The sequence below is a fragment of the Syngnathus typhle genome, linkage group LG2 (genome assembly GCF_033458585.1).
Source record: "Syngnathus typhle isolate RoL2023-S1 ecotype Sweden linkage group LG2, RoL_Styp_1.0, whole genome shotgun sequence".
In the NCBI taxonomy this organism is placed as follows: domain Eukaryota; kingdom Metazoa; phylum Chordata; class Actinopteri; order Syngnathiformes; family Syngnathidae; genus Syngnathus; species Syngnathus typhle.
In genome coordinates, this window is record NC_083739.1 from 17,678,505 (window position 1) to 17,693,569 (window position 15,065).

The following is a 15,065-nucleotide window of genomic DNA, read 5'->3' on the forward strand; positions in this document are numbered from 1 at the left end:
TCTATCATTGTCCTTGCTAATCATATGATACACGTCTGTGGGTTAATAAAATCTGCTTCTGCTGTATCGCTTCGGTTTTGAAGAATTTGTAATAGAAGGGTTACAGTTGGTGAAAGAGGCTCAGATAACTGTTGTTGTTCTTTATCCTTGGTTACATTTATTACGTGAGTGACATTTCAATTTCTGGAGGTAGTCCAGAACAGAGTTACTTCTTCAGCGATGTAATTCCGAGTTTGAAGGGTAAATGTGTTAACCATTTTTAAAAAGCTGTTTGGAAAGATAGTCACCATAACACATGTGCTTAATCTGTATTAAGCATGGGATTTTAGTGCACTTTTAGTTTCAGTCTTTATCTGGTTGCCTGGTGGAAATATTTTACAGCTAAATCATGAGAAAATTGCTCGCAGATTTGGAGCTTTACATCAGTCTTTATGTCTCTGTTTACAACTCCCACAGGTGCTGTCACGGTGACCACACAACCACTACAGTACTTGATGTCATTTTAATCAAAGCAATAAAAAGTCACATCTCTTCCCAGATGGTTTCGGACCTCGGAAATGGATCCATATCACATGTACACACTTGGTTCCAAGTCTTCCTTTAAGAAGCTCCTGCTTAAACGTGAGATCATTGTTTTCAAGTTTTACATGTAAAAAACAACTCTCATCCATAATCACATCATCAGAAGAGAACTACATATTTATAGATATGTTTTAATAATTTTGACAGATAGATGGTTTCCCCCATGAGGTACACGGTTGCTCAAATACTTAAGACATTGTTTCTGGATCACTGTACCCCCAAATGTCAGAAGTCACATGTCGTAATGGTACAGTCAAAAATATGACATTGTTTTTATTTTTTAAAAAAAGTTACTTTATGAGACTAGTTATAGCCTAGAAAAAAGTCTTAAAATGAAAATCATGATCAAAGCCAGTTCTAATGTTAAAAGAATAAAGTAGCATTTTTACAAGCTAAAGTCATACGTTTAGTTTAACGAGGAGAAAAGAGCTCCAAAAACCAAATTTTACTCTTGTAGTGTCACACTTCTTTTGTATATATATAAGATGCTGTCAAAATAGGACTAAATTCTCAAAAATATGCTTTATCAATGCAGCAAGGATTTATGTGATGATACAGTGGTAATATGTTTCTTTACATACAAAATGTGGAAATAGATTTTTCTTTTTTTAAATGATGACATAATTAATAACATGCAAATTATTTTTGCTGACCCACAAATTACAGCTCATTATCCGTACTTGCATGGTGAGCCACTTGTCTGCAAAGTAAAATCCCCAAGACCCCCATCTTTGTTGGCTACTTTGGGAGGAAAACAATAAAAGGCGCAGTTTCACATTTGCCATGGGTTTTGAATTAATGATGTTTGTGTTTCTTGTTTAAAGATGATGTCCACACGCAGCGCTGTGCGTGTTTACTGAACCCACTGGGTGAGTTACGTGCTGTTCAGCTCTGATGTCGCGCCAGTTACGCGACTCGTGCAGCTATCGGCGTCAAGCCTACGCACACGCGGGCAAACAGAAAGGTTTGGTCAAAATGTAAAGGTGTTTAAAGCTACCCAGCGGCACTGAGCCAAGGGAAGAATTTATTTGAGTGAACAATTCACCTGAAACACACAGTCGGTGTGAATGGAGGTATTCATTGTGGTTGCCATTCATCTCACAGAAGCAAAGTTAAAATATTTGAGTTGTTTTAGGCCCGGCTTACTTAATGAAGCCCTCTTTCAGCAAGAAGGTGACAAAACAAAGGTAGGAAGTGAGCGAGTGCTGTGTAACCAGGGGAGTATCTCGAATGCTAACATTCCTTAAGTAGGCCAAGTAGAGAAGAGGTTCCCAGCTTTTTGCTTCAAAGCCGCTCAACCCACAAAACAGCAGCAGCTGCTGGCATCAAGGGGTCTGGACCCCAGACTGTCCCAGCCTTCCTCGTCTTTGTATTCTCCTTTCCCACCCTTGTTCTTGGTTTCACTGTTTTTCACCTTCACTTCAACCACTTGAACATATCGTCCTGGCAGCACAATTTTATATGAATGGCGCACTTTCTCGCAATAAAACTTTGAACGTTCCGTCTTGCCTTTCTATTGTGTTTGTTTACAGTGGCTCTTCTCTTTGTTTACATTTGGGTTCCACTTCGGTGGCCAACAGAGGAAGTTTCCACCCTTTCATGGGATTAATCATTGAGTCACCAGTGAACCTGGCAACGTCAGTTCTTGACAGATGATTTTGCGCTTACTGAACGGCAGCACGAAAGAAAATCTCACTCCAGATTTATTACCGTTCATTTTATGCATATTTCTAACTTGGTAGGTTATGCATTTGAATTTATATGTAGGTCATAGCAGTGGTGGGTGGTGCTTTGCGGACCTGGAGACTTAAGAGGCCTTTTCCACGCCTCGATACCACCTTGGCAGACGACACTGACATGACAACACATAAGAGGTCAGATCTAATTGCCCCTCCCCCCCAAAAGGAACATGCCCACTAATGGAAGTCACGCAACCCAGAGAATTATTGTAAAATGACAATAGGCTGTTGAAAACAAATTCATAGAATTTAAGTGATCTCGTGAATGAGTAAATGTGGAGGTCAGTGCTTGTGATAGTTTTGCAGCCATCAGCAGGGAAGAACACCTTCTCTGACAAGCATTTTGTGAAAAGAAAATATGTCAAGTAGAATGGTGACAATTGTGAGTGACATTCAAAGGTTGGATTTCGGTTTCCAAATATAAAAGTGAGGATGAGTTAATACCAGCATATCATAATTCACATTTTCCAATGTTTGTATGCAAAAAAAGCTGTGGACCACTCACCTTACACAGTTCGAGACCTAAACGGAACTTCGAATCGAAACAGGCGCAGAGTGGGCGGACATCTGCCTTTATTGGACAGAGGAAAAAGAAAGAGAGAAAGATGAGCATAGCAGATTTTTAAGAAATAATTATAATTTTAGCAGTGTTGTTCAGTTGATGGCTGCTACAATTATGTTTAATATATCAAGAAGAGCATTGTGTTCCACAAAGTCATAGAAAAAGCTCTACTTAATATTTTGAATTAGAAGCTTTTCCGGCATTTTGAAAAATTCATATCTAGTGAGTACCCCGATTTACAGTAATTACAAAATGCCACCAAAGTCCAATCAAAACAGATTAATTAGACCTTGAACACTTCACAAAGGTCATCGACACGATTTAGTGAAAATTCAACCATCTAACTGTCTGATTTAAGGATTCTTCCGAGCGAATGGTTAAGACGGTCTCCGTGTTTTCCTGCCAGCAGGCTTGATTAGTGAGGCTGAGCAGATGAGCCCGGTAACCAAAACAGAGGAGGAGACGTGGAAACACACAACAAATCATCCCAACACACTAATCATTGTGTACAAGCATGACATATTTCCATGTGTCAATGCGAGACAGTAAGTGTGAGCTGGAGTTCAGTCAAAGTCAACGACTAAAAAAAGTCCATGATGGTTCAAATGTGCGTCTTTGCGGTCACAAGTTCTTTTAATAACTGGAAGGTAACTACTTGAAAGGACGCATCTGGACTGCGTGCGTGTATGTCTTCATTGTTATGTTTTGCCACAATGAGACTCAGATGTGCTTAACACATCTGATAAACAAACTTTATTACGCACAACCAGTGGGAAAGTGCGCAGATCTGACATCTTGCTCCAAATGAAAGCAAGGGGGCTTCATGGTAACATTGCAGCCAAATGAGAATCTTCTGTCTTGCGCTGTGAGACCCACCCAGTATGACATATTGCTATCGTCTGTGTTCTCATGGGACGCGCCAGAAGCGGGCCTGCAAACGATTTCAAAGTTCTCATGACAGAGTGGAACCAACAAGAGAGTTTGGTTTTATTGTCATCATACAAAACTGATGTGTCTCTGCATTTTGGATCTCCACCCCACATTCTGATGACTTTTTGTACTCGTGCGTAATTTCCTTTGGATCATTTCAATATCTGAACCGGGCACAGTAAAATGGAAAACAAAATTCAGCTCTCAGTAAGGGTGGTCATAATAAATTATTAAAGCAATTTTTAATATTTAGAAATTGTGTCAGCCATGGGGAATTTCAATTTAATGTTCAATGAGCTTGTGCTGTGGAGACGCAACCACAATGCAAATTCAGACCCAACTCGTTTGTTGCCTTAGATGTTGCCATAGAAAGGGGCCTCAAATGCTTCATAACAAACAGAATTAGCATTGGAAATGTAAATCTAGATTTTGTCATCAATTTATGCAAATGTGCAAAGCTCACTGTGTCATAGGAAGCAAGTCATTTTATTATGGGGCATCAAAACTGCCAAAATCAAAAATATGAGAAAGTGAAAATAAAAACACATTTAAAAAATACTATATTTGAAAAAATAAATCGACAAATGATATAAATTGAGGTTTGATTGTCTTTATATATTCGTTTGTTATTTTGATATTTATTTTAAAATATTTTTAATTTATTTTAATTTATTAACCTTTCATTTTATAGTATACATTTGTTGTTGGTTTTATTTCCCTGTATTTTTAAATGTAAATCTTTAGTTATATTTTATATATTCGTGCTTTAACTTTCTAGTTATGATTTTGGCAGTTTTCATCCCCCAATGCATTCTCTATATGTCATACAGTGTATTTCAAATGCAACTCTGTCAAAGATGACATGTTTTGATGTGAGAAAGTCATCTGTGGTTTTCATTTTAAAGTCAGGACTTCATGGCAAAGAAAATAATTGGGTCGAAGAAATGCTTAAATGACATCATTCATTCATTATGTTTTGCCAGTAATGTCACTAATTATGTTGCCTATGTACTGGATACATTTATGATGTAAATCTACATAAAACTCAATTCATCAGTTTGTGCTATTTGTACTTTGAAACTTGTAAAATTAAGCAAATTCCAAAGGACAAAGCATTATAAAGTGGTTGAATGTAATTCATGTCCAAGTTGTAACCATTTGGGGGTCCGAAAAAGTTTGTTTATAAGTTAGATATTTTCATAAATATTCAGTCAACCCACAATTTTTCTGCCCAAACTTTGGATTGGCATTAATAATCAGCCCAAATATATCCACATTAGCTTCAGAGGGCTCATATGTTCTTCACTGTAGTAAAGTGAAACGGGCAGTGTAGCAGACGTTTTAGGGACAGGACCAGCAGTCAATGATGATAACATACTATACTCCTCTATCATGGGCAAATAGAAAGTGAATGGAGTCCATCGTACGGTTTGTTCATTGAGACAAAAATACTAGTTAGTAGGTTGCAGACTGATAAATGGTGAAGGCGGGCACAGTCAGTTTACACACACACGCACGCACACATACACAGAAGGGTTGACCTAGCAAGGGAGGAAATTGAGTTAGCAGGGGTGTAATGCAGCTCCTTGTGTGTGCAATCAGAGCAGGCTTACAATACATACGGCCATTGTGAGGTGGATCTCAGAGAGCCGTTTGGGGAAGCTGCCCCCCTATCACTAGATATGATTAATGCTAGGGAGAATTTGTGGGTGGTGGTGGTGAGACTTGCGTGGGAGTCGAGGCTGACGGGTTGTGCCGGGAATGTGTGTAGGGAATATGACAAGAATTTCTTCTATTTTCTCAATTTTTCACTCTAAACTCATATTGTAATTCTGTGTAAAAAGTCTAATATTATCAGAATGCTGAATAAAAGCTGCCATGCACTCAGCAATGGTAGACCCTTTGTGATTCAAACGCTCGAACAAAACTCTTGAGGGCAAAAAGTGGGGACTACACCAACGTTAAACTTATGTCTAGTAGTTGAGCTGCAAAAATATCACACAAATGGCCCGCAGGCTACGAGTTTGAGACCTTTCTTCTCTCCAGTATTTCCATCAATTGTGTTTTTTCCCCCCTCGTCTCTGCTCTTCTACCTTAACGCACATGCCGGTCAGACGCACACAGCCTGTGTTAGTGATATGACACAACATCTGTGTGTGTGTGTGTGTGTGTGTGTGCGTGTGTGTGTGTTTGTGTGTGTGAGAGAGAGAGAGAAAATGAGAGAGTCCACAAGTCCACTCTGCGGGCTTAATCGCATTCTCTCTTTCTCTTGCTCTACCTCAATTTCTCCCTCCCTCTTACTGCCTTTTGTTGCAGCCCCTTACTTTCTCAACATTTGGACAGAGAGGACTGATGCTGTTCACGTGTGCATATATGTACAATACATGTGTATGTGTATAGTTTGGGTGTCCCTTCTCACCTCTGAGGAGCTCCATGGACTGAAGTGTACTGGGATACGGACTGATGGGACCTTCATGTTGAATGACCGCACCACACACTGGTAAGGCAACTGGACAGCGATTGACCTTGAGTGTGTTTTGGGTGGAGACCATTTTAATGCAACAGTTTGTTTGGTGTCTTCCACTTGGCAGAGCTCAACTGACATCTTTTTTTGGTCAAAGGCGTCTATATACATACACCCCTGGCATCTTTCACTCGTCTTCTCCCCTTCATTTGTGTGTTGCCTCTCACCCCACCCCACAGTCTCTCCCTCTCTCTACCCCGGTCAAAGTTACTCAAGTTACTGGCTTCCTCCTGTTGTTTTGAGCCCTGTGGTTTTATCCACAGAGCTCTGAGGGCGCTCCCACGCTCTCCAAAAGAGAAAGAAAGGAAGGAAAAACAGTAACGATTTAAGAGCCTCAAAAGTAGTGGGAGAAGAATGCTTGGTTTCATACCCGGTCGCCACATGCTCACGTTTAAGACTGCATGCCTGCTTTGTCACTTTTTTGTTTGTTGTACACGTTGCCCCCCCCCCCCTCACCCCCCACCCCTTTCTTCTAAGAGGTATTAGGGTGGCTGAGGTGGTGAGAAAATTGGAAACAGAGCCACCCATAGTGGAACTGAGTCAGCTCAATATTTAGTGGTGTGTTTACTTTGGAAATGGCAGAAATTAGACGAGCAATGTGTGTGTGTGTGTGTGTGTGGTGGGGGGGGGGGGGTGAAGGGGTCAAATGGGTCCTGAGAAAAACAGAAAACAATGCATTTATGCTAGTATTTGTTTGAAGCCTTGCAAAAATGTTTTCTGTTCTTTTTGCTAGAAGTGGGAAATGACGAGAAGCCAGAGGCTGTTTATAAAGGGAGGGAGCGGATTGTGTCCATCTGGGACAATCCTAGCTCAAAGCTTCCTCACCCTGAGCCCAAAAATCTGTCCCCCTCTGCCCCTCCCTCCCTCCCTCTCTCCCACCATTGTCCCTTCATCAGGTGCATCTGGACACATTTGGATTGCAACCTGTAAACCTTGCTCAATCTTGCTTTGCACCTGTTGTCTGTTAGCCAGCATGTAACATACAGTCACTGAAAAAAAAAGGACTCTGTCTTTAGGCCCCTTTTCCACTTCACGGAACTTACGAGGCATCTCACTGATCAACTTGATGTTGACACATTTCCATCGATCGAACTGTACTACCTTTTCCCGTGTCATACTCCGACCATTTGGTACTTGGGCTTTCAGTGTGGACTTTAATCTACCTTTTAACAGCACCACTACTTAATTAGCAAATGTAAAGCTGTGATAATAAATTAATCAATTGACAATTGTTCATCAAATCAATCAACTACGACCCTTGTGAGGATAAGCGCTTTAGAAATCGGATGGCCGGATGGATTACAGCAGCGCGATTCAATTGGTGGCTAATAAGTGCTATTTTAATTTTCATATTGTCCTGTCATCAGTGACCATCCTCGTTCTTGAATTATCAATTGGAATCTTATCAATTATTGGTGTGGAGTCATGTGATCTCACTATTTGGCTAATTTTCATTTATCAAGGCTGGTTAACCGCCCTCCCTCTCGTATCCCTCCCTCCCCCCTGGTCTTCCTCCTGACGCGTTGGCTCTGTAACCAGTGATAAGAGACAGCGATGGCAGCACTTCCTCTCACCACAGGAAGCAGGAAGTGTAGATTTCGACTGCAGCCTATCTGAGCAAACCCTGTGCTGGGTCCACTGGGATCATTATCACTTCCCCATATGTGTGCACACTTAAATGCAACCCACCGCCAGCCCATTCCACACGCATGCATGCACGCACGCACGCACGCACGCACACACTGGGGTTGTTTGTGTCACCTGTCTGCATACAAGAATGCCGCTATATTACTTTGCTAATCTGCCGGATGGTAAGCCACCTGGGAACCAGCAAACCCTGTGTCACTTTGACCTCTGGGTTAGCCAGCAGGTCAAAGGATGATTGGCTAATTATTCCCCTAATCATGGCAAATGTTTGGTTATCTTCTGCTATGGCCACGCAGGTCGGGGTGGGCGCTGTTGAGCTTAAAAAAAACACAAACAACCATTCATCACTTAATGAATTCCAGTAACACCCAAGGGGGAGGGTCGGGTGGTAGAGAGGGACAGAAGCTGACAAGAAGACGATGTGGAAGAGACAAAGGGTGTCTAGGACTTTTCTTTTGTGTACTTCTTGTTCTCTTAACAGTTTGGGATATTGGGGAAGTAGCTTTTAGCAAAGAAGCAGGGTTATTAACAAAAACTTTGGAAATAATTACAGTTAAATTAAAAAAAGTATGAGGAAGAAAAATGAGTGCTTTAACAAAATCTAACGAAATGAAATGTCATTGTACTGTGAAACTAAAGTCCGGTTCACAGTCAAGATTATCTGAATGATTTTAGTCCCGATTCTCCTGTTCCGACAATTGTGGGTAAACCCGATTCTCATAATGGCTTCAAAGATAATCTTAGCAGATAATTCTGCCGTGTGTGGTGCTCAGACTATGCTTGGCCACTCGGGCGTACGTCCAACCTCAAACATGTTGAATTTCTTTTGGCCCGACTTCTCACCTCCGAGGACGAATAGTCACACAGCTGTTAGACAGTGACATGCAGCCAATCCGACAGCGAAGTGACAAGCGCGGTGGGGAATCCAGGATCGTGGTTGCAATCACGGCACAACAGAAAGTCCGTCTTGTACCGTATCCACTCTTTTGACCGTCTTTTCTTTTTATGACACTTTCTACTAGAACAAAGCGAAAACAATCACTTCTTGGTTTGTTTGTTTTTTGTTTGTTTGTTTGTTTGATTGTTTGTTTGATTGTTTGATTGTTTTTTTGCTCTGAAGTCCCGTTCAATATTAATCTATTGCCGCACAGAAATAAGGTCAGTCTTTCACGTATTGTAGTTTATGTTCTGTTAATACACAATGCTAAGTGACCTTTTTCACTCTACAAATACTTCATCCATCCTTCCATTCTCTGCACTGCTTATCCTTCATATATGTAAATAACTAAAAGTAAAACTATGCTTTAAAGATAGTTTTGTTTATGGTGGGCTGGAAATGACAAAAATAGTATGGAGGATACAAAGAGAAGGAAGACTTGGACAAAGGCAAAGCGGAAAAACACACTGCCCAGTGAAATAAACCTGACTGATAGAAGAGAAAAAATCACAAAGGGCTATTGCTGAATCACAAGAAAATGAGATTTGAAGCGATTAGGAATCATTGAAGATGTGAGCGTAAACTCTGAGCAGGTCACGGGTCAAGAGGGGTGAGCAGGTCAGAGTGGGCCCAGCAGCTCTACTTAGAACAGGATATCCTGCGAGGAAAGCCCATCTGTCTCCCTCTTACGCACTCTCGTTCTGCCTCTTAATGTCGCGCAGAGGGCACGGCAGAGAGGCGAGGTGTAGCCTTTCACTGCCAACACCAGTGAAAACACAAGCTGAGAAACTCTACTGTCATCAATCATCAGTGACAGAAACCGACGGACGTAATGTGCACTTGGTGTCCCTTTATGCAGCGGGCTAAGGTGGCCGTGACATACTTCTAGCGCTTCCCGCGCTGCGGCTTGTTGCGGCAAATCACTTTAGCGGCCAAGATAAATTTCCTCGCTGGGACAACAAAGTAAGCGTATCTTATCTCGGGCAGGCAGACGGCGTGCACTCGCTCTGTAGCGTCCCGCTCGCGGTGGAAAAATACAATCATAGACCGCATGCCATACGAACAGTACAAAAAACAGTGTCCATTGCTTTACTTAAAGTGCAAGACATGATCCTACTTGGATTAGTCTCAGAGAATCAATACAACATACTATATTTGTTTCTTTAAAATACTACACTACATTAGAGAGTCAACTGTCTTATGTGTATTTAAAAATGAACCTTAAGCTCCTGATTATTCATTCAAAGAGTCTAGTGAGCTTGGCTGACATTTTCTTTTTACAAATTATTTCCTTTGGAGTATGAAACAGGTAGGATTGGGCCCTCTGAATTCTGCCTAGCAACAAGTGGCAAGAGACGTTACATGGAAAAAGAATCTGAACAATTTGGACCATACTTACATACATACATACATACATACATACATACATACATACATACATACATACATACATACATACATACATACATACATACATACATACATACATACATACATACATACATACATACATACATACATACATACATACATACATACATACATACATACATACATACATACATACATACATACATACATACATACATACATACATACATACATACATACATACATACATACTGTCTGCTAACGCTGTTTAAAAAAAGTTGAGTGAAGGCAAAATTCAACAAACTTTGATAAAATTTTAAGTTGCAAAACAATATATTTTAAGTTTTGGTAATATACTAAAAATGGTCTTTCCCGCAAAGATTTAAGAGTTTACGGAACAAATTCTTATTTCTATTGTCCCGCAATTTATTTCTCGTAAACGTTTGGGGGCTTCTTAAAATAAATTTCATAAACCCTAAGCCCAACTTTTAGATACAGCAAACTTGTTTAAGCAACTAAATAACAGATACCGAATACATTGTCACAAGATCTACAGACCATGAATTTGAAACTATTCGATTAAATTACCTTTTACTGGGAATCTGCCAACATTCATTATGAGAGCAGCCCTTATTTCTAGACTCGATTCTTTCATCCTTGTCTTTGATTTTTTAGTAGGTGATAGTTGCCGAATGGGAACATTCTCTGCTGTTTTTTTCCCCCAGATGATTGTTTACAGCAATGTGGAGAGAGCGATGAACTGGCGGTGAATGATGGCTAACGAAAGCGGAGAGCTATATTTGGCGAGCATGGGTTTTTCCTACACACACACACACACACACACGCACGCACACACGCACACACATTGTGAGACTTTCAACTTGTTTTGTGTGAGTGTACTTGTGCGGGCGCTTGATATCCTTGGGATAGTCTTGCGGTCGCTATGGTTTGTGAACAACTTGCCGCAACTCCAAACATCCTGAGGTTGTTGTGGGTCATAATGACTTGGTGAGTGCTGTCGCCGGGGTTGACCTCACTTAGTCTCAGATCAAAGTGTTTCTTCCAAAAGAGCTTGTAAATTGCTCAATATCACCCCCTGTACCTCATATGTGTCCCCTGCTTTCTCTTCTGCGGGATTTGCATGTTCTGTTCCAGTGCGGCTTGTGTTTGGGTGGCCCCTCCCACGCACTAAAGTTAATGTAAATTGTTGCCAGTTGGAATGAATAGATGTCTGTGTGTGCAGAGGTTCGTGCAGATTTGAATCACTTGACCTACAGTGGAGCTGGCCTAGAACACAATCTGCTCCAGGATGCTTTTCCTCTTCAGATTATTTTTCCAAATTCACACTTGGTCCATTGAGGTTGGTCCATCTTTTGAAAATAGTGTCGCTAAGACGCCACAAAGGAAGGAAGAAGAAATTCCAAAATAGTTTATCTGACAATGCCCTTGGGGGTATTTTATAATGATATCATTCCAAATTGTTTGGTCATAGGGCGATTTGATTTAGGCTGTTCCACATATATATCTGTTTCATAATTTATGACGAACACATATATGGAGAACCTCTTTGTGTTCATCTTTTTTTGTCATCCAGCTGACTGGTCGGGGTCTTCTTTAGCAATTTATACTCAAGCACCATATCTCATGATCCTCAAACGACGAGTATTAGAATTTCGTGCGTGTTTAGTGCTGAGCAAGGAGTTTTTCGGTGGCTATTGCAGAGTGACTTTCTCAGTGCACCAAAGAACAAGCATGGTCAAAAGTGCTTTGAGTTGTTCTGACCACACCCTGAATGTCATTCATCATACTGCAAAAGAGAAACACAGGTGTTCAGATTTCTTATCTCCTCCATTTGAAAAAAAAAAATTCTCCATGCACTTCCTTCTTCTCAACCTGTTTCCACCTTCCTCCACTTTGTTTCTTTTATATCAACATGCCCATTCTATCTCCCCCCCCTGCATTCGGTCAACTACTTTTCTTCTCAGCAGCATTCTTTACATTCCTGTTGGCTTCTTAAGGGGAAGGACCCCGCTGGCAGGCCAAGGCCAAACATTATTATAGTGCTCTCAAGATCCCTCCGTTTTTTTCCCCCCTGCTCTTCATTTCTTTCTTCCACCCTCTACCCCTACACTCATCACTACACCTCAATGCTTGGACTGTCTCTGTCTCCTCTGTACAATCTTGCCCTTATCCTTCCTACGCATCGGGCATTATAATTTTATTTCACGGACAGAGGCGGTTTGTACCAGCAATTTTGTTTCTGAAAAGTGGAAATGAGGGTCATCCATTTACTTCCCATGCGACATGAAACTGGATATTGAGATCATTATCCAAAGTTTTCTGCATTTTGTTCATTAAAACCAAGTAACAGTGATGAGATTGTGGTTGTCTCCTAATGTCATTTAACAAGTGTATATTATTTTAATTTGCGAGCAGTTGTTTAGGCTCACTTATTCCATCAAAAGGCTTGTTGGAGTAGATGGGAGGCGACATTTACAAAACATTCGACCACATCCTGCCCCAAATTGGCCAATAGAATGATGTCACTCACGATCTGGTTCACACAATTTGAAGTCAACGTATGTGCAGGGGTAGCAAAAGACAAACTTTGAGACGTGCTCTTATTCTTTGAATTTAGACAAATTTTCCCAAGCAGACGATTTACAGTCTGTACAATAATGTTTAACTCACAGGTCTTATGGAGGATCTTATTACATATTTTATTATTAAATTTGCCAAAAATCAGGTGCATTACATCTGTAAAGGAAATTCATAAAATTGATGTTCGTGGAAAATGAGAACTTAGTTGCAGTGTGTGTGTGTGTGTGTGTGTGTGTGTGTGTGTGTGTGTGTGTGTATAGAGTATCTCTCGCTCTCTCTGTGGGCGGTTTGCTTGCTGCACTATACTTTTCTGTCACCATGTGGTTTTGTTATTTTCAGCTTGAAACCGGATGTGATTCAGACTTCATGGTAGATTGTGTCATTGAATGGTCTGCGCTTAGACACTTGCACGCCGAGCATGTAGCGGCGTACACCCACGCATGGGTCTTCTGAGAAAGGTTCCCCCTCTGCACAGACACCTGAAGCCGAGAAAGCGGATGACGGACCCCCTAGTGACATCGATATATACGCGTCATTTGGTTTCAATATTGCTCTGATGCATCGTTCAGTGAGCCCGCGTACGCTTAGGTTGGAAAATAAGATGACAGGCACGTAAATGGTTTTGTTTTGTGGAAACAATGAATCTGTTTAAAGTGGGGCACACATTAAAAAATATGGGGGAAACTCACAAATTGCGCTGAATGACTGAAAAAAATATTTCTGATATGATTAAGGGGGAAAAAACGAGAAGCGATGAAAAGACGCGTAATGCAAAAGGAAGACTATAGAATGAAGACAATGACATTTCTTGGATTTACAGTCAAACTTCGGTTTTCGAACGTCCCAGTTCTCAAACAAATTGGAATTCGAACAAAAAATTCAAAAAAATTTGCTTCGGTTGTCGAACAAATTTTGAAGGTCGAACCTCGCCGAAAGGACCCGAAAAAACCCGACCGCGCGGCCCGGATGCCGACTGACTCCGTTCGTTATTGAATTTTTGTTACTTTGAGGATTGTATTAACCCCTAATCATGGCTCCAAAGAAAGCAATTGGAAGCAGTAAAGCCATCCTAAAACACAAAGACGCTCCATAAGCAATGCGATAGTGAGCGCACTGCGCGCTGCGGTCCACTTACATTTTGGAAAGTACATCAAGACTTTTAAAAATATTTTCTAAATTTCAGCGACGGCTCTGTCACAATAATGCGACCAGCGTGGTGCAGTTGCGCGCGGTCGGTGGCGCGCTACGGTTGCGTGTTCAGCGGTGCGTTGCAGTTGCGCGATCGGACAAAATTAAGCTCCCTGCGCACTCAGGTCCACTTAATTTTTTTTAAAGTTCATCAGGACTAATATTTTCTAAATTTCAGCGGCGGCTCTGTCACAATAATGCGACCAGCGCGGTGCAGTTGCGCGGTCGGCGGCGCGCTACGGTTGCGCGTTCGGCGGTGCGCTGCAGTTGCGCGTTCGGCGGTGCGCTGCAGTTGCGCGTTCGGCGGTGCGCTGCAGTTGCGCGATCGGACAAAAATGCGCAAATTATAAAAAATGCTTAAAAAAGGTGTCTTTTTTAGTCTGACAACAGATTATTTTTTTCTCCCATTATTTGTAATGGGAAAAATGTATTCGGAATTCGACCGATTCTCTTCTCGAACCGCCTTCTGGAACGGATTGTGGTCGAAAACCGAGGTTTGACTGTACCGCTCTAGATTTGCTTTCACTGGAACTAATCAATGATAGCAGTAAATGATCCAAAATGAGTTGCAGAAACAAAACATCTCTTGATGTATAGTGTTGAAAGTTTGTATCAACATAAAGTTTTTGTTAACTGTGACAAAGAAGCCTGCATCAGATTATCTCAGCATTACAAATCATTGCAAAAATCAGCTTTATTCGGTGACATATAAAGTTTGTTCCAGCATAAATCATGGTGAAACACTGCAGTCACAGCTTGTGAAATAGCGATGACTGGAAGGGGGAGTTTAATTTAGTGCCTTTTCCAAACCGAGCAACTACGAGAAATGTCAACATTGATTCAAGCTGTGTGGGGGATTACACGACGAGTTGAATTCATCGAGAATTAATACAGGGGACAGGTAGGAATGTTGAAAACAATTTCATGAAATAAGAATGTAAAATACCCGTCATCTGTGGGGGAGTCCAAGCATTTTACAGGGGG

General features: G+C 41.2%; 1 protein-coding gene across 1 annotated transcript in view; it reads left to right on the top strand.

Moving 5' to 3' along the window:
• Positions 1-6,047: 6,047 nt before the first annotated feature.
• hdac7a (histone deacetylase 7a) overlaps positions 6,048-15,065 on the top strand; it is a 38,172-nt gene continuing 29,154 nt past the window's right edge. The window contains exon 1 of the mRNA XM_061272907.1: positions 6,048-6,313. The gene's annotated coding sequence lies outside the window, so the exon portion shown is untranslated. The remainder of the gene's footprint in view (positions 6,314-15,065) is intronic.